Genomic DNA, 18834 nt, shown 5'->3' with positions numbered 1-18834 from the left:
TTTTTTTTAAGTGCAGAATTTGAGAACCTCCCCAGAAATACTCAGAGCCTGGATTTTAACTAGAACTCCAGTTGAGCAATTTCCAACTGAAGTTTGAGAACTCTTGCTTCAGGCCTATATTCTTTGAAGTAGGCTGTATATTAGCATTACCTGGGAGGATATTAAAACTGCTGACGCCTGGATCCCATCCCCTACCCCCCATTTATTCTGATTTAATTAATACTAGAGGCCTGGTGCACGAGATTTGTGCACTCGGTGTGGGGGTCCCTCAGCCGACCTGAGCCCTCTCGCAGTCTGTAAGCCTGGCTTCTGACTGAGTGGCTCTCCTGCTGTGGGAGCACACTGACCACCAGGTGGTAGCTCCTGCATTGAGCATCTGCCCCCTGGTGGTCAGTGCGTGTCATAGCAATAGTTATTCCGATGTTCTGTTGATTTGCATATTAGCCTTTTATTATATAGGATAAATTTTCCTAGACATTAGGTCTTTAAAATTTCCTCACATTACTCCAATGAGGTGGCAAGTTTGAAAACTTATTATCTAGGCTCTTTAAGAGTGACTTAGCTCATGGCATTCTAAATAAAATCACACAATCAGAACATAGTTGGCTCCATTTTTTTAGATGCAAAGGGAGGACATAGAGAACCAAAGCTTTCTTGTGGCAATTAGTATTTAAAGTATAATCACAATTTTTCTGTAAAAATCATATTGTCTTTAGTATATGGTCATAGGTCTGAGAGAAACTCAGGAGCACATATATTGAGCCCAATATATATATCATCTAAAAAAGAAAACTCCTCTTCATAAAAGAATCATTAAGACTAAAGAGATTTACTAGCCCATTTCAATTAAAACCAATCTTACTCTTTACACTTCTTTTCTATGAAATGGATGTCAAAATTGAGCCTTTAAGTGTATGTATTTGTTAGTTTTGTGTGTGTGTGTGTTTATGTAAATTACACATATCCATCATATGCCTAAAATGATGGATATGTGTAAATTAGTAAAATTGAAATTCCCAAATCGGATGCCATATTAAAAGAATAAAGAAAGGTTTGGCCCAGCCACTGTTACTTGGTGGTTGAGAGTAAACCTATGAACTAGCAGGTCATGGTTCGATTCCCAGTCAGGGCACATGCCCAGGTTATAGCTCAATCCCCAGTAAGTGGTGTGCAAGAGGTAGCCGATCAATGATTCTCTCTCATCATTGATATTTCTATCTCTCTCTCCCTCTCCCTTCTTCTCTAAAATCAATAAAAATATATTTAAAAAAATTTTTTAAAGCCCTAGCTGGTTTAGCTCAGTGGATAGAGCGTTGGCTTGTGGACTGAAGGGTTCAAGTTTGATTCCAGTCAAGGGCACATGCCCGGGTTGTGAGTTCAATCCCCAGTAGGGGCCATGCAGGAGGCAGCTGATCAATGATTCTCTCATCATTGATATTTCTATCTCTCTCTCCCTCTCCTTTCCTCTCTCAAATCAATAAAAAAATTATTTTTAATTAAAAAAAGAAAGGTTTGGTTAGGAGCAAACATATATTTTGAGTTTAAATGCTTTCTTGAAAGTCATATTAATTACTTATGTAGGACACATGCTCATTGCTACACTCTGACAACAAATATGAAAATGGTAATTTGAGCAGTTTCAATAATCATACTTTTTATTAGACAAAAATAAAATTATTAACAGAAATATACCAAAAGCAGATATTAACCCTGAGGAATTTTATTTAAAAAAATCTTATTCATTAATAAAAAGTAAAAATAATCTCTAAACAAAAGAAAGACTTATATTCTTATTTTTTGAAAAATAAGTATTTTTAAATAACTAAATATAAAATAATTATGACAAAATCTTAATCTATAATTTTAAATTATGTTTTAGAAGCAGACTACTTCTCTGAAAATATTACATATATTCATAAAATAATAAAAAGGCAATAACTATAAATTTGGCCAAGAACTTATATGATACTAGGTAATTTACCCTATACTTTTCATTTTACAGATACTTAGTCAAAGCTTCTTAGAGAAATAATTCTCATTACTTTTTATAGATGAGGAAAACAGAAATTCAACTATTAGAGTAGATTTAATTTAATCAATGGCTTGTGAAAAATAACAGTTAGTAGACTGAGTAGCTATAAGTGAAATTGAGATGATCTTCACTTATTTATTCTCCCTTATTTTCACCAATAAAGCAACTCCATTATCACAGGCTTTATAAACCACAGTTTGAGAAGAGGCCATATATATCAGGAATCAGCCAACAAATGGGCAAATGTAGTCTTCCTCAGGTTTTTGTAAATTAAGTTTCATTACAATGCAGTCATACCCTTGGTTTTGGATTGTCTATGGCTGCTTTCACATTACAATGGTAGGGTTGAGTAGTTTTGATAGAGATAATAGAGACTTCTGGCTTGTAAAGGCAAAAACATTTACTAAATGGTTCCTTATTGAAAATGTTTGCTAAGCCATGATATAGAACAATGTTTTCTTAAATGTTAAGTTTAGAATATTATGATTATAAGCACTATGCTTAAAAAATTTCATTATCTAATATCTTTGGGAAATGATGGATTAAAGAAACTAAACAGTTTTTCTGACTGGTATTTTTTGGAATTTTAAATGTTAATATCTTTTGTAAATTTAGGTGAGATTATAAGGTATAGCTTTAATAAACTTTCTTTTAACCATAGACTTTTTTTTTTCTTTTAGAACAACTAATTTGTGAATGCTAAGGTTTTAGGAGAACACAGTCTGGTTAGCATTGTGCTAGATAATTATATGCTAATTTCTTATTTTAATAAACACACGTTCTATAGTACATTTTAATAATAAAGTTAGATAAAATGATAATGTGTTTGTATAATCATTATTTATAAACACTCTCTCAAAGGTCAAATAAAAATAATTAGCTGGAAAGCTGAGAAACTGATGCTTTTTATATTCATTTTAAACTAATTGAATATCTAAGTTAATTTTCTTTTACCTAATTACTTTAGAAAACATCAGTTCTTTTCATAAAATCTTTATAAGAAATACAAAAATGTTTTCATTAGCATTTTCTTATTGTCTCTGTAAAAAACATAAGCAAGTCAAAGCAGTAATACAGAGAGTATCATTAAGATTCTGTCCTAGTTCCAACCCTTTGGTGACTATAGTCAGTCTAGGAGTTGATATCATAGTAATGAAAGTTGAGGTTGAAAAAAATAATCTTAGTATAAAACTCTAAGAAGTATTCGTGGATTCTTTGCTTAGATGCTCATAGTTATTTGGTAGCAGTAGGTATGAAGTCACATTTTCCAGAAAGAATCATTAAAAGCAAGAGTAAAAGATAAAGAACATTCTGTTGAGAAATAAGGCCAAGTAACTGACACTGTGTAGCCTATTTGAGTCAGGAATAATTGAATATAATTGATTTTTTAAAAGTGTGTCTGTTGTTCAATTTTCCATCAAATATCCAGAAATGACTGTGGTAATGACTGTTATATTCTGCTCACACCTATTTTCAGGAGCACTGCAATAACCAGTTTGGTTGTTTTTCTGGAGAGCAACTGTATGGAGGTCTTTATGCCCTCATTACAGGAGTGGTCCTTCACCAAATATGATATTTTAATATTAAAACAATGTAAAATCATCCAATTAATAAGTGACTACTAGATTGTATGTCCAAAGGTAAAAATATTGTTTATAAATGTTCATTTGATATTAATGAAATTTTACATCTATATGATAGTATATTTTTAATTTGAAAATATTTAATACCACTCTCCTATGATTACTTATTGGAAATACTTTAACTTATTCATTATTGAAATCTATACCAAAAATCATTTTTTCAGGTAATAAAATAGAGATTGAAAAGTTTTTTAATATAAAACACAGTAAAAATGTGTGAAATGAAATGATGGAGAGTAAAGAATGAGAAATGGCATGGCAATAAGATGGAAAAGAAAGGAAATATAGCAAGGTCATGACAGTTGTAACCCTTCACCTTCCAATTCTCTCTCTCTCTCTCTCTCTCTTCCTCTCACTCAAATCAATAAATAATTTTAAAAACTCACCTCATTGTTTGGAAAGAACCATCAAGAAGAGAGACTAAATCATGCCCTCATGATCATTCTCTAGCTGTTTTTGCTTAACTCACTGGGCTTAATCATCCTATATAATAAAGAGCTAATATGCAAATGGTCATCACACCCTCACGCCATCACACTGTGATGCCCTCACGCTGTCACAATCCATCACCAGGAGGCTGCGTGCAAGGCAAGGCACTCATGGGTGGGGGGGATTTGACACTGCGTGCGCGGCACAGAGGCGGGTCCCGGTGGCTCTGCGCAGCAAGACCTGGGTGTCCCGCGGCTCTGCACAACATGGAGGTGGGACCCCCAGCTCCAGCCTACCTCTTTGGGGCAATCCATCGAGGATCCCTGGATGGCTGGGTGGGGCCTACCTCTTTGGGGTGATAGATTGCACGGCTCCCACACTGTGAGAAGGGACAGGCCAGGCTGGGGGACCCCCCGCCCCCGAGTGCACAAATTTTGTGCACCAGGCCTCTAGTCCTATATAATAAAAGGGTAATATGCAAATCAACTGAATGGCTGAACAGTGGAACGACCATCTGGAGGACCATCCAGACGACCATCCAGAACCACGCTATGACACCCACTGGTGCCCGGCTAGCCAAGCTGGGTGTGATGTGATTGGTTGGGGGCCTGGCCATTGCCCCATAATCACCCTGCAGAGGGAGGCCCAGGCCACCGGCTGGCAAGGTGATCAATTGGGGGGCTCCATGATCACCCCAAAGAGGGAGGCCCAGGTCACCCAATGGCAGGCTGCGGTGGGTGGGAAGGGCCTCCCTCTGTGAGGGAAGCCCAGGTCCGAGTGCCTGCTGGCAGCCAGAGGAAAGCCTGGGTCCCGGGTGCCAGAGAGAAGCCGGTGTAGGCAGCTGGGGGAAGGAAGGCCTACTCTTGCATGAATTTTGTGCATCGGGCCTCTAGTTAAGACCATAAGCTACCAAAGATGAGGTTATTTGTCTAATTATAGTTGATTATCGATTTGATAGCACTATACTGCTTCCACCTTCCTAATACTGTCCCTCCCAAAGTAATACCTCCTTCTTTGAAAACATTAAAGAATCATTAATATTTTGCAATTTGGGGCTCTGAAATAGATCTGAATAATACACTAAATACATGTGAAAACTTCTTTGCTTCAAGGCTGAAAATCTATTCTCTATTCCATTTCTCATCCCAAATTAGGTTTAGACAGATTACAACATAGCCTATCAGGAATTATCCAGTGAGTTTAAATGACTAAATTAAGTAATCAAATAATAAAATTCATAAAAGCATTCAATAATAAAATGCTAACACCATGCCATAAATTTGAATATAAGTCCCTTAGCAGTATGAACTTTCCAAGAAGATATTACAGTTCAAAGATTAAATCCTCTCACTAATCTCAAAGAAATTTCACATCTGAAATAAAAAACCTCCTACCTTAGTTGTTAAAAATACAAAGACATTAGAATCTGTTCCAATATCTAATTGTATTTTGTTATAGCCAATTTGCTCTTCAACCTCAAGTGGTATTAGAGTTCTGTCAGCTATTTGAATATTAGATTTCTTTTACTGTGATTATTGTGGTTCATTTAGAGACTCAAAAGTGAATTAGCGTAAGGCCAAGTCTTGAGGTATCTCAATTGTTATTAAATAGGGAAAAATGTTATAGAACACACACCACTAAAGCTAAAAACAAGCTCTTTCTCACTCCTAGAAGAATAAAGTCTAGGCAAAAGTATGTTTTCAGAATCAGTTTCTTAGTGATATCCAAGATCATAGCAAATATTCAATGATTTTTGAGAAAGGAAGTGTGTATGAATTTTTTTTCAACTACATCTACATATCAATCATTTCGTAACTTTTGTTAAGAATCAATAAGGTACAAACTTGAATTCAACTAGGAATAATATCCTAGGAAGGCTTTTGTTTGGCTTTATGCATTTTCTATGTCTGGGCTAAATCATATTTCAATCTCTCAGGTCCAAGACAACTGCCTCATATGAAAGGCTTGCAGCTGGTGTTCACACCCCTTTAGTTGGTAAACAGAATTTAGGAGAATCTTACCTCAAGCTAACGTTTTAAATCTAAATATTCAGTCCACTCAACCTACAGAGAACCCGTACTTCCATCTTGTCCGCCTTCAGGCACTGCCTTTCTTCTCCTTGGATTTTCACATTTTTGTAGGCAAACTTGCATGCCCATGTACATAACAGTTAGCAGCTGAAAATTAAATAATAATTTTACCCCTATTCTTCATCCTACAGACAACATACATGCATTTAAGGTTAGTCCTCCTAAAGATTTCCTTGTACATTTATGCAAATTCAAAGGAGTAGTTCTACAATACAAATAATTTCCCAGTAGTGCTCCCTAAGGCAAGCAAAACTCATCAGTTCAGTAGGTCTAGAAAGACTACATTATTCCAAAAATAAACCATGCCTATTAGAAAAATGGTTGCCTCTGTAGAGATAAATAACAGCATTGCATTCTAAAGCTGTGTGCCTCTGCTACAGCCCCTCCCCCCGCCCCGCCCCGCCCCGCTGGTTCTCTGATGAAGTTTGTGTGGCTAGTATATACTTGCTGGACACTGCAGTAGTTTCCTGAAAATACCTAGAAATTTGCTAGGACTTGCCATGCAGATCACTCTCCTGCAGAGGCCTAAAATTTACAACCTGTATTCAAAGTGATTCATCAGTGAATAGTCCCACTTTAAGCTGGCGTCAAAATACCATGTGGCTTATTTTCCCTAAGTCAGCAGGTTAAAGTAATCTGTTTACTGCTACAAACTAGCCAGAAACATAGAAGCCTCTACAAACTACCAAGTTCAAATATGCCTTGTCCAAATATTCACCTAGGTCTCTGTACTCTGCCTCATCACAATACTGTGCTATGTTATTTCATTCTGAAATTCTATTTCCTGATTAATTTCTCTCCATTTTGGACTAATGTCCAATTGTTGGGGACTTTGTAACACCCTCACAATAGTACCTCTATTCTCCAACAGAATTGACAAAGGAAAGGAAAAAAGATGATGATTCAAATATCATTCTTGTAGCTAATTAATAATTTAATTAACAATGTTGCATTACAGAAGATCAAAATGGGCCTTCAAACTGAAATCCAGGTTGGGAAGGGTTTATCCACCTAGACACACAGACGCAACCCCGTTGTGGCAGGGATCCCCATATGGTGGAGGAGAGCCTGTCTTCTGAAGGATAGGGAAAAGCTATCTTCCAATAGGAACAAAGGTGTAGCTGAACAGAAGATGTCCAGTTTATTCTTCTGACTGTAAATAAAGGCAAATGATCCCACCTTCTCTTGAGCAGAATATGTATATTGAAGTGCAGGTTGAAGGGGGAAGTAACAGTACAAGACAAGTGTGTTACTTATATTTGAGTAGAGTAATGAGGAGTGTCTCCTCCTAAAAGCTCACAAACTAGTGAATTTAAATTGTGCTATAACCTCAGGCTTTAATTACCATTTTAATGCAAAAAATACTAAATAATTAATAAGAAACTAAATTACTAAATAAATACATTATTAAATATATAGTAACAATTCCAAAATATATTTTTAAAGAAACTTTATCAAAACAAGTCATAGGTTAACTTATTTTTCACTAATTATGTATATTTTCACCAATTATGTTTATAAGCCAATGCAAATTTTGATAAAATCCAAGCTTATATCTTTATTTCTACATGTAGATCCCAAAATAGCTGCATTGATTGTTGTAATTGCTAGAAAACAGAGGGAAAATCTTTCTTTGAAAAATAGTGATTGTTACTTATAATTTAAATATGATTAACAAATAAGCATAATTTTATGATGAATGGTTAACTCCATTTGGGCAAAAATGTCCAGTTGCTTATCAGTCCTTCAAAACCTAAAGATTTTTCTATTGATATTTATAAAAGTTTAAAAGTCAATAGAATCTATTTTCCTTTTTACTTCTGGTAGTAGAAAAAAACACACAAAATTATTCTGTTACCAAGGTCTAATTTATAACCAAAAGACATGTTAGTTCTGCCTAAATAGTAAAAAAGCTCATTTAGATGGTTGGTTGTTGAAGGGAATTTCAGAAATGATCCAGCCTAATCCTCTCAATTGGCATATGCATTAATTCCCACAGCAAAGTATGTGGCAATAATGAGATGATACTTGGTTCTTCTGATTTCTATTTCAGAACCGTTTATCTGTACCCAATTACCTCTTGTGTTTATACTACTATTACCACATGCAAGATAATTTTAATAAGCTCTAGGAAAAACCACATTAAATAATTTGTTTGTGCATACTGATATCCTGAAATAGACTCAGCCTAGGGACAATCATTGAGTCTTTTGGAGTATTAGGGGTTTGGCCTACAGCAAACTCTACCCTATTTTTCAGTTACATGAAGTGCACTGAATCTTGTTATGTCTAAGGCATGCAGCTCAGGAAATGGTGGTAGCCTGAGTCAATCAAAGACTGAGCATTAATTCAATAGTTTCAATACAAGTGTAGTTAGTGTTGTCTTCAGAAAAAGGGAAATACTGTAATTACTTAAAGTCTGTTGACATAAAATTGTTTTATGAAACTAAAGGCCCAGTGCACGAATCTGTGCATGGGTGGGGTCCAACCGGCCTGGCCCAAATCAGGGCGGATCAGGGATGGGCCTGTTGGGAGGAGGAGATGGTGGGATGTTGGCCAACTGATCAGGGCCTGGCCAGCAGAGGGGAGGGGCTATGGGCCGATCAGGGTGGTGGTGGCCCATATGGGGTGGGGCTGGTGGGGGAAGGGGCTGCAGGAGGTTAGCCAGCTGACCCCATGCCCTATTGGGGTGGGGGGGGCGATCAGGCCCGGGGCCAGTGGGGGGGAGGGGCTGCAGGCCAATCACGGTGGTGGGGGCCCATTGGGGACGGGGCTGGTGGGGGTAACAGGGTGAGGCATTTAGCCAGCCAGGGTTGCTCTTGATCGAGATGGGAGAGTCCAGTAGTGGGCAGTACTTTATTAAAGGATATTTTTGAGAACAGTAACTGGGAAGAATGGGTAAAGAGCAGGTTTGAGCAGAGGAATAAGTAAAGCTGCAATGCTGGCCAGGGATCACCCTCAGCTAACCACATAGAGAGCTCTTGGATCAATGGGGAAAAAAGGAGACATATGTACCTGATCGGGCCAGTTTTTTGGCCATAGTGGGCGTCATAGCGACCAGTTGTTATGGTTGTTACGGCATTACGGTCGCTGGCTTTTTATATATATAGATAAGATGCTACTATAATAGGGGGAATAATGCTCATGCATTCAAGATATTATAGTAGCTTAAAAGCTAACAATTTGGCAACAAACAAAATGAGCCTTCTATGTAAAATGTATATAAAGTTTCTCAGATGATGTGATTTTATGAGTGCCAAAAAAGCTCCTTATCCATAAACTATTTTTTCTCATGAGAATGTTCCTATATCTGAAATTCCACTGTTATAAATTATTGCTTTATTTTTAACTTACCATTCTCTGTTAAAATGAAGTCATATCTTTATACAAGATGGTTCCTCAATAAAATAGAAAAGAATAAAAAAATATGTCTGGAAGTAAGGAGTGTAGCTCATCCCAAACTCTCTAACTCAAACAAGGAAGCTCAGCCAAGAAGGCACACTGTAGCAGTAGAAAATCTGTTAGTACTGGGACACTACACAGGGATAAAGCAGGAAGAGACTTCATCTCATCCCCAGTGTCCTATATTAGCCTCATGGTGTATTCATCCTACACTTGGATTGATGTGCTGGGGATATTAGTATGACTGTGTCTACTTGTCTCGAAACATGGTTCAGAATTCTAAATGTGGTATTGTCATTGTTCTTCTTCTTCCTTTTCTTCTTCTTTTTTTTTTTTTTATAAGAGCTGATATCTGGATAAGTCTCAAAGTATCATACAAACACAGAGGATCTGTACCATAACAGTTCTGGTATGGAAAGAGCCATCATCTTATCCCCTTTTTTTTATTTCAGTCTGTAGGAATAGAGGTTGAGCCCTCTCTGCTTCATTACTCTCAAAAGTATAGTATTATGAAAATAGTCTCATTTCTAAGACACCTTTCCTTCGAAGATTACCACAAAGGACACATTGAACTACAACAACTTGCTCCTCATTGTGTGACGGTATCGCAACCTCAGGAACTAGACTACATCATGTGGTAATATGTAGTAAATGTTTTTGTGTTTTGTTTTTTTTTAATTCATTTTGGCAACACTAATTGAGCAACTTATCAATAAGAGCCCTACAAGGAACTAAGAAATATTCTAGGTATTTTATTCAGAAATGACTTTACACGGGGACTTGTATAGATAATAGAAGGAGCTGAGAAAACAAATAGGAGATGGTGAAGGGACATAAAGAACAACCATGAGGACAGGTATTACCCAGGATGGAAGACACAGGGATGAAGTAATGTCAATAAAACTTAGAAGCTAGTGCCATTTGTAACTGGATGAGTATTCCCAAGAAGGAGTTGGTCAGGAAACTAGTGGCACAGGGGAGAGGCACCCAATACAGAAAAATCAGTGTGAGAGGGAGCTCAAGAAAGAAGAATATGTGGCTTCTTCGCTTCTTTCTCTCTCATCTTCCAACAGTACTTCCCCATGGTTGAATCCACCTAGTAAATATCAAGCAAAGGAACCTAGAAAATGTAGTTTCAGAACAGCAAGGAATTAATTAGAATTCAAATAATAAAACCTGGCACTCTTTTAGATAGTAGGAATTCAGCGCCAAACAAAACCGATGAATTCTGTCCTCGGGAGATTAATATTTAGTACTTAATATATACCAGTTACTCAAAATTACTCTACGTTTATCAATATACTTTAAATACACCACTCCATTAAATCTTATAAAACTCTATGGGGTGAAAATTGTTATTGTCTCTCACATTGAGATGAGAAATTGAAAGACAGAGAGGTTAAATCCCTTAGGGCATAATGCTTACATGTGACAAAGCAGGATTCAAACCAAGCATTCTGGCTCAGAGTATGTTCTCTTTAAACTTATTCCATTCCATCATTCCATGCCTTATACTTTCAATTCTTTTTTCATATCACAAATAAAGATAATCTTAAGAATAACATTGAGAAATTTTTAAAAATCTTATAGGATTTACATATTAAGATTTAGAATGTTTCAAACACTTAGCATAAATTTTTTCACTACCCCCCCAAAAAAAATATTTTTCTGTCTCTTGAATAATTCAAACATAAGTGAACAGCCATGCATTATTAATGTTGCACAAAAGCATACTGAATTTTATGAGCGATAAAAAAGAGAATGTCTATAAAATGATACCATACCTCAGTTTTTAGGATTTTCAGATAGTGAAAATAAAGAATCAGAGCCAGAAAATAATATTGTAAATGAAATGTCAGATGGAGCTAGGGGGCAATGGGTACTTCTGAATACAGGATAAAATTTAGCCTATTTTATAATTTATCCATTGCTACACAAAATCAAAGAAAGCTAATACAGGAATTTTCTAAATAATGAGCATAGTGTTCCCGATGATTGCTACAAGGTACCAGACTAATTCATTTCTCAGTATATGCTGTGATTTCCTCTGTAAATGTGTCATTGTAAAAGCATTTTGATGGAAAAGTAAGTTTTACTTCTTTCCCCTTTATGTATTCAGCACATCAGATGTAACTTTTGTGAAAGCATCATTTATTGTGCAGTACCTCACATAGAACAATAAAACAAAAAATGTCTCCTCATGAAAGTCAGAGGCACTGTGATAGTATTGTATCTCCTCTATCTGTGGTTCTTATAAGAAAACTTGCTGTGCCTTACTCCAAGTGGGTGGCACAACCTCTGGTTTAAAATTATATGGATGCAGGTCATAATGACTGGCAATAAGATCTTTGATCCTTTTTTAACTTCAAAACAACTCCTAGAGTTTAAAACAATTGTAATGTGGACTGATGACTGTGGGATTCCTGCTGTCCTTTGTGAATGATGGATAAGAAGAAAATCTCTGCCTACTGCATAGAATAATGACATCATATAATTACAGCCATGCCAGCCAGCAGTCTATTTAGTCAGAATGCCATTAGAAAAAGCTTACCTGTTCTACAAGTAATTCAGTCTGCATGAAGAATATTATATAATGGGAGGCTTAGGTTTGTGGTATGAACTTTTATTTTTCTATTCCCATATCTCAACTAAAAGGTTTACCTTTGAAAGTCATTCACATCCAAAATTCCTTCTTATCCTAATTTCAAACTAGGTATAAAAGTCTAATTTCTTAAAAACACTGACATCCTAATATCCATCTACAGATTGTTACATAAAAGCCACTTTCTACAATGTATTATCCTGTTTACAGAACTCTCCTATTGTAATATTAAGAAGCTGAAGAATAAAAAAGAGAACAGGGGATTGACCATGATAGTAGCCTTGAAATGATTGGGAGGCATCCATTGTCTTCCAGAGACAAATAGAAAGTTGGATCTTCTGGCCATAACTAAGTATTACTATAAACTAGTGGCCTGGTGCATGAAATTCGTGCATGGGGGGGGGCGGGCGGGGACGGGCGTCCCCTCAGTCCAGCCTGCACCCTCTCCAATATCGGGGGATGTCCAACTGCTGGTTTAGGCCACAGGGATCAGGCCTAAACCGGCAGTCGGACATCCCTCTTACAATCCGGGACCACTGGCTCCTAACCGCTCACCTGCCTGCCTGCCTGAACACCCCTAACCACTTCTGCCTGCCAGCCTGATTGGCCCCTAACTGCTCCCCTGCCAGCCTGATTGATGCCTAACTGCTCCCCTGCCAGCCTGATCACCCCCAACTGCCCTCCCCTGCTGGCCTGATCACCCCCAAGGCTTTTATTAGTATAGATATGACCCTTCACAGAAAATTTCACTAACCCTGCTTTACAATAAGGGCTTGACAATTGAATCATTGGGGACAGACACCAAGATTTCCTTTCTTTGAATAGTGAAGGGAATAATTATCTTGTCTTTAAGTTGCCCTGAACATCAAATGAAATAATGACTTAGAAAAGTATAAAAGCACCATATAAAGACATTGTCTTTTTCATGTACTGAAAAGACAATAAAGTGGTAAACTGAAAAACACTATTTTTATTCTCCCCTTCCTTCCCTTACAGCCTTTATTTAAACTTTGAAATTTACAAAAATGTCACTCCTATTTTCATTTCTTTACATTCAATATTATTTTGTATTAGTTTCAGGTTTTATATTAGTTACAGAATAGTGGTTAGACAATCATATACTTTACAAAGTGTTCCCCGATATTTCCAGTACCCACCTGGCATCATACCGTCATTACAACACTATTGACTGTATTCCCTACTTAAGTGACAATGGGTTTGCAGGTTCCTTCCAGTCTTTCTTTTGTGTTGCTCACCCTTCCTTTTCTTTCGCACTTCTTCCCTCATTTTTTTTATATAGTATTTCAACTGGCCCTCAAAGCTCAGCCAAGGCACTGGGACACCCCTAATCCATTTTACAGACCCGGAAACTGAGGCCAGTTCCAGTTGGCTGCGGAACTGGACTCAGAGCGCAGGGAGCCCTCACAGCCGCGCTCTCCACCCTTCCAAGGACAGCCGCGGGCAAACAGAACAAACCTCCCGTGAGGCTTCTGAGCCTCATTCTAAAGCACCTCGTCATCGTGGACACTTCCCTCTACCCCGTCCCCCGCCCCATTCTTTACGGCCCCCCTTCTGGGGAGCAGGTTGTAGGCTTCACACTCACCGTGCAGGCCCGCACGGCCATGGGGTGTGGTGGGGTGGGACCTGGGAGCGGGGCGGGCACGCGCTTGCTTTTGGGCCATGGCAGGAGCAGTAGTGGCCACCTCCCAAGTGCGCAGGCCACTGGGGCGAGGCCTGGTTAGTGCCGGGAGCTTCACTGAACCACTGCTTCACTGAGGTGGCGCCGCCCCTCAACCTCCGCCTCAGGGCTGCGGGTCCGTGCCCCTCTGCCTGAGTGCCCTTCCATGCCGGCAGTCATCACCTCGTTTCCCACCAGGCCGACCCACTGAAGAACCTTGCTCTCCACGGGCCGGGCAAGGCAGATCCCTGCCTGCTGGCCCCCCGCCCTGGCCTGAGCCCCATCCGGTGCAACCCACCTCCGCGCAGCTCTGCGCCCCTTGGGCCACCCGCCTCCTGGCCAGCAGCTTCGCGGAAGCCGCAGCACTCGCCCAGGAGCCGTCCCTGAGGCAGGCCAAGAAGGACAAAGCCTAAAGGGAGTGAGTCTTGAACCCCCACATCCCATTCTCTGGATTTCCTCCTGCACCGCCTCTGTTTCAGGTCTTGAACAATCACCGGGTTTGGGCACCCTGCGGCCCAGCCACATGGCCTCCGGGAGGCCTGGTAGAGTCAGTCTCCATGAACCTGTGGATCTGTGGCCAGAGGCCCGGCCTGGGTCTCAGCAGCCCCATGCCTGCTGGAGAGAGCTGCTGGAGAGAGCTGCTGGAGGATGACCAGAGCCTGTCCATCCTTAGCTCCCCAACTCCAGTGGCGGCACCACAGGCTCACACCCCCCTGCTGCCGCGGCCCACCCACCCGAGCCTGCTGCCCGCGCAGCCTGCTAAATGGTCGTTACGTTATGGAGTAATGGACAATTCATGTATTCCTCTATTATTATATAGGATTCTAGAAGTGTGTGTTTATATTTTAAGTATTTGAGCATATCAAGTTATCCTTTTAAATATGGGTTCACTCTATATATGTGGTAGAAATGAAAGTAATGATACTGGTAAGAAACAAAACACATATTAGACCATAAATGCTGAAATATAAGTAGCCATCCTTGGAGTCTATAGATTTATTAAAATAATGTAATCACTAAACTTAATTTTGATACTATCTTGAGAAACTATTTGTAAGACCCATAGAACTTAATGAATTTTTAATGCAGGGAAAATAATATAGCTTTTTTATAGTATGATGTTTAGTTAAAGGTCACTAAACATCAAAGACATTATGAAAGTCAACATCAGGGAGCATGTCTTTTACTATCTTAACATTTCATAGTGCAAATTAATTTACGACATATTTCAACTTTAATTATCCACTAAGGTATGGGGGTGCGCATTTCTATTCTTTATTTTTTACATACAGAAGTGGCTATTATGCTCACAAGATTACAATGGGTTTTGTTAATGCAGGGACAGAAACTACAAACCACTTTAGCTCAGCCAGCTCACTCTTTGTCAAGCTCCAGTAGGAGATGCTAGAAGGAGAGAAGATTCTGGAAGGAGAATAGATCTGATTCTGTTTTCTTCCTGTTAATCTTTTTATTCCTATTTGTTTCCTATTTGATTCATTACAGTGACACACCGTGGACAATTTGTTTCAGTAAGAGCAAAATTCTGTTTTTAAAGAAAATTCAATACTTTTAAAACCATCTTCATCATGCACTTTCAGAGATGCCAGCATTCATGAAAGACTAAATGAGATTAAATACAGGATTAACAGGCTAACACTTAAAATGCTTGGTGCCATCCCGTGGAGTCTCTCTGGTGTGCTTTGAGAAAACTGACTTCCAGCCTCATGTGGTTTCTCCAAAATTTTAAGTGTTTTTTTTTTTTTTTTTTTTTTTTTTTTTTAAATTAGGTTTTAAAAAAGAGAGAGGAAGGGAGGGGGGGAGAGAGAAACATCAATTGCAGGCATGCCGACCAGGGACTGAACCTGCAACCTGGGTATGTGCCCTGACCAGGAATCAAACCTGTAACCTTTCAGTGCACAGGTCGATGATCAACAAACTAAGCCACACAGGTCAGGGGCAACCTTTTAAGTTTTTAATTATCCCAACCTGTTTTCTTTGTTCTACCAGCCCTAGATGTGTAACCGTCTCTTGCTATTGCTATATCCATGGATGTAATATTCATTTTTATGCCTTGTCTTCAATGACAATTGTTAATTATTTACCCATCCTTGTATATTTTTGCAACTCCTCCCTTTAAGTGGAGTTTACTAACCTTCATCTTGAATCTAAGTTGACAATGAAACTTGTTTTGAACATAGCATGGGACAGACAGAAATGACACCTGGCAACTTTATATTTGCTCTCTTGGAGTTTTATGCCACCATAAAAGAAATCCAACCATGCTGGTTTGAGAGAAATCTAGCTAGATCTGGGCATTTCAGCTACCCCAGTGGTCGGCAAACTCAGTCAACAGAGCGGCAAACCGCGGCTCGCGAGCTGCATGTGGCTCGTGAGCCGCGGTTTGCCGTCCACTGAGCTACCCTGACTGATTGCCAGATAAATGGATGAGCCATTAGGATTCTCCAGCTCCAGCTGAGCTCCCAGTTGTATGAAGCTGCATGAGTTATCCCACTTGGACCACTTGGAATAGAAAGACTGCACAGATGATTTGAGTCAACTCACAGAATCACGAGAAAAAATAAATCATGATTATCTTAAGCAACTAAAAAAAAGTAGTTATATAGCAGTATATAACTGAGATAGTCTTATTAGTTCTTCAAGAGCTAAACTTTATAATAAATGTTCTCTGTTAAAACAACTGTTGTGTGATTTCTATCTCGTGACTGAACACTGACAGATCCAAATATAAATATTGAAGCCAATAAAATAATTTTTTCAAAATAAGATATGTTTTGCCAGTGTTTTCCACATGCTCAATGAGTTAATTCATTTTAAAATAACTTAATTCCAAGCAATCAAGAAAATACTATAAAAACTTGATTATCAGAAAAAAATAAAAAATTCATTAAACAAGATAATGATATGAAGGCCTAATAGATACTTTTGAAGAGAAAAAATTTTATTAAAAGAAATATTTAATATTTAACTATGCAACTACTAGTTGTCCACTTAATTCGTTTATATGGGTCACTGATAATAATATTAAATAAAATCGGATTCTTTTTTTTATATAATGTCTTCATATGAAGATAAGGAAGTGAATATTATTTTATTGATTAAAGTAAATATTATAGGTTACTAATAGCATTTGTGGTTCTAAGGTAAAATATTAACTATGTCAATGTGAGATGCTATGAACAGTTAGTAATTATGGTAGTGAAATAGGTATAAGGTAATGGATAAATTATAACTTTAATGAGTCTTAAATAAAGTGTGAAATTTGTGTGTATGTGAAGAGATCAATGAGAAATTACATTGGAAAATCTGTAATTGTAGGAAGCCATAAGCCTGGGACATTTAAATTTCAAAGCATTTCAACAGAGGGGATTAAAATATTAAAGAATATTGTCTTCCACAGATAGACCTTAGCAGGATTTAGCATAATTTCAGTGGGATTGGGTACTACAAAACTATCTATCTATACTAATAAAAGAGTAATATGCTAATTAGAGCAGATGTCTTCCAGACAACCTTCAGGACAAACCCGCAGTGGCTGTGAGGGGTGAGGCATGGATGCGAAGGGCCCACGCTCAGGTCAGCAGTGGCAGCAGCAGTGGGTTATGGGGGTGGTGCCTTCCCCTGATCTGCCAGGTCGCCTCCTGCAGAGGGAGGCCAGACTGCAGCTTAGGCTGGGGGCCAAGGCAGAGGCAGTTAGGGGCAATCAGGCCGGCAGGGGGGAAAGGTAGGGGTGATCAGGCCGGCAGGGGGGAAAAGTAGGGGTGATCAGGTCGGCAGGGGGGCAAGGTAGGGGTGATCAGGCTGGCAGGGGGGAAAGGTAGGGGTGATCAGGACGGCAGGGAGGAAAGGTAGGGGTGATCAGGCTGGCAGGCAGAGGCAGTTAGGGGTGATCAGGCAGGCAGGCAGAGGGGTTAGGGGTGACCAGGCAAGCAGGCACGTGAGCGGTTAGGAGCCAGCGGTCCCGGATTGCGAGGGGGATGTCCAAGGGGTCCTAGATTGGAGAGGGTGCAGGCAGGGCTAAGCTTCCCCCCCCGCCCCCGTGCATTATTTTCAGGCACTGGGCCTCTAGTCTATATATATGAAGAGCCAGGGTCCATCACATCAAAAACAACCGAAGGCTTGACCAACTGGAAGTCAGCCCTGACTGCCTCCACTGCAGGTGCCGCAATCCAGTACTGACTGCTGAGGGGGCTACGGATCAGGCCCAGAGAGAGGCCAGGAGAGAGAAGCAGGGTCTGATCTGTAGCCTCCGTGGCAGCTGTTGATCAGCCCTTGCCTCTCTCTTTCTCCTCCAGGCCTGGCCAGCAGCCACACCTCTCTTTCTCTCAGGCCTCCACCAGGGCTGCTGATCAGCCCTGCCTCTCTGATCAGGCCTGTTGATAGGCCCGGAGATGCTGACTGGCATAGAAACCGACCAATCAGAACCAAATCTGGGTGAAGTGTGAGGAGTCAATGGCTGCCTAGGAGGGGGAGCTTTTGACACTGACTGGCATAGAAATCAATCAAGCAGAACCAAATCTGGGTGAAGTGCCAGGAGCCAATGGCTGCCTAGGAGGTGGAGCTTTTGACGCTGACTGGCATAGAAACCGACCAATTAGGACCAAATCTGGGTGAAGTGTGAGGAGTCAATGGCTGCCTAGGAGGGGGAGCTTTTGACGCTGACTGGCATAGAAACTGACCAAAAAGAACCAAATCTGGGTGATCTGTGAGGAGCCAATGGCTGCCTAGGAGGCAGAGCTTTTGATGCTGATTGGCCTAGAAACCGACCAATCAGAACCAAATCTGGGTGAACTGTGAAGGCAGAACCTAAGGTAGGGGATGAGGAGGGGTTTTAAGGGCAACAGCTGTTTGGTGTAAGGTGTAAGAAAGCGGTTCAATTATTTAATGACCGGTTTGGCAGTATAGTACATATGGCTAGCTATCAGTCCAGATATAGGGAT

Source organism: Plecotus auritus, assembly GCF_963455305.1.
Source record: "Plecotus auritus genome assembly, chromosome: 11".
NCBI lineage: Eukaryota > Metazoa > Chordata > Mammalia > Chiroptera > Vespertilionidae > Plecotus > Plecotus auritus.
Note: the sequence above shows the minus strand (reverse complement) of the source record.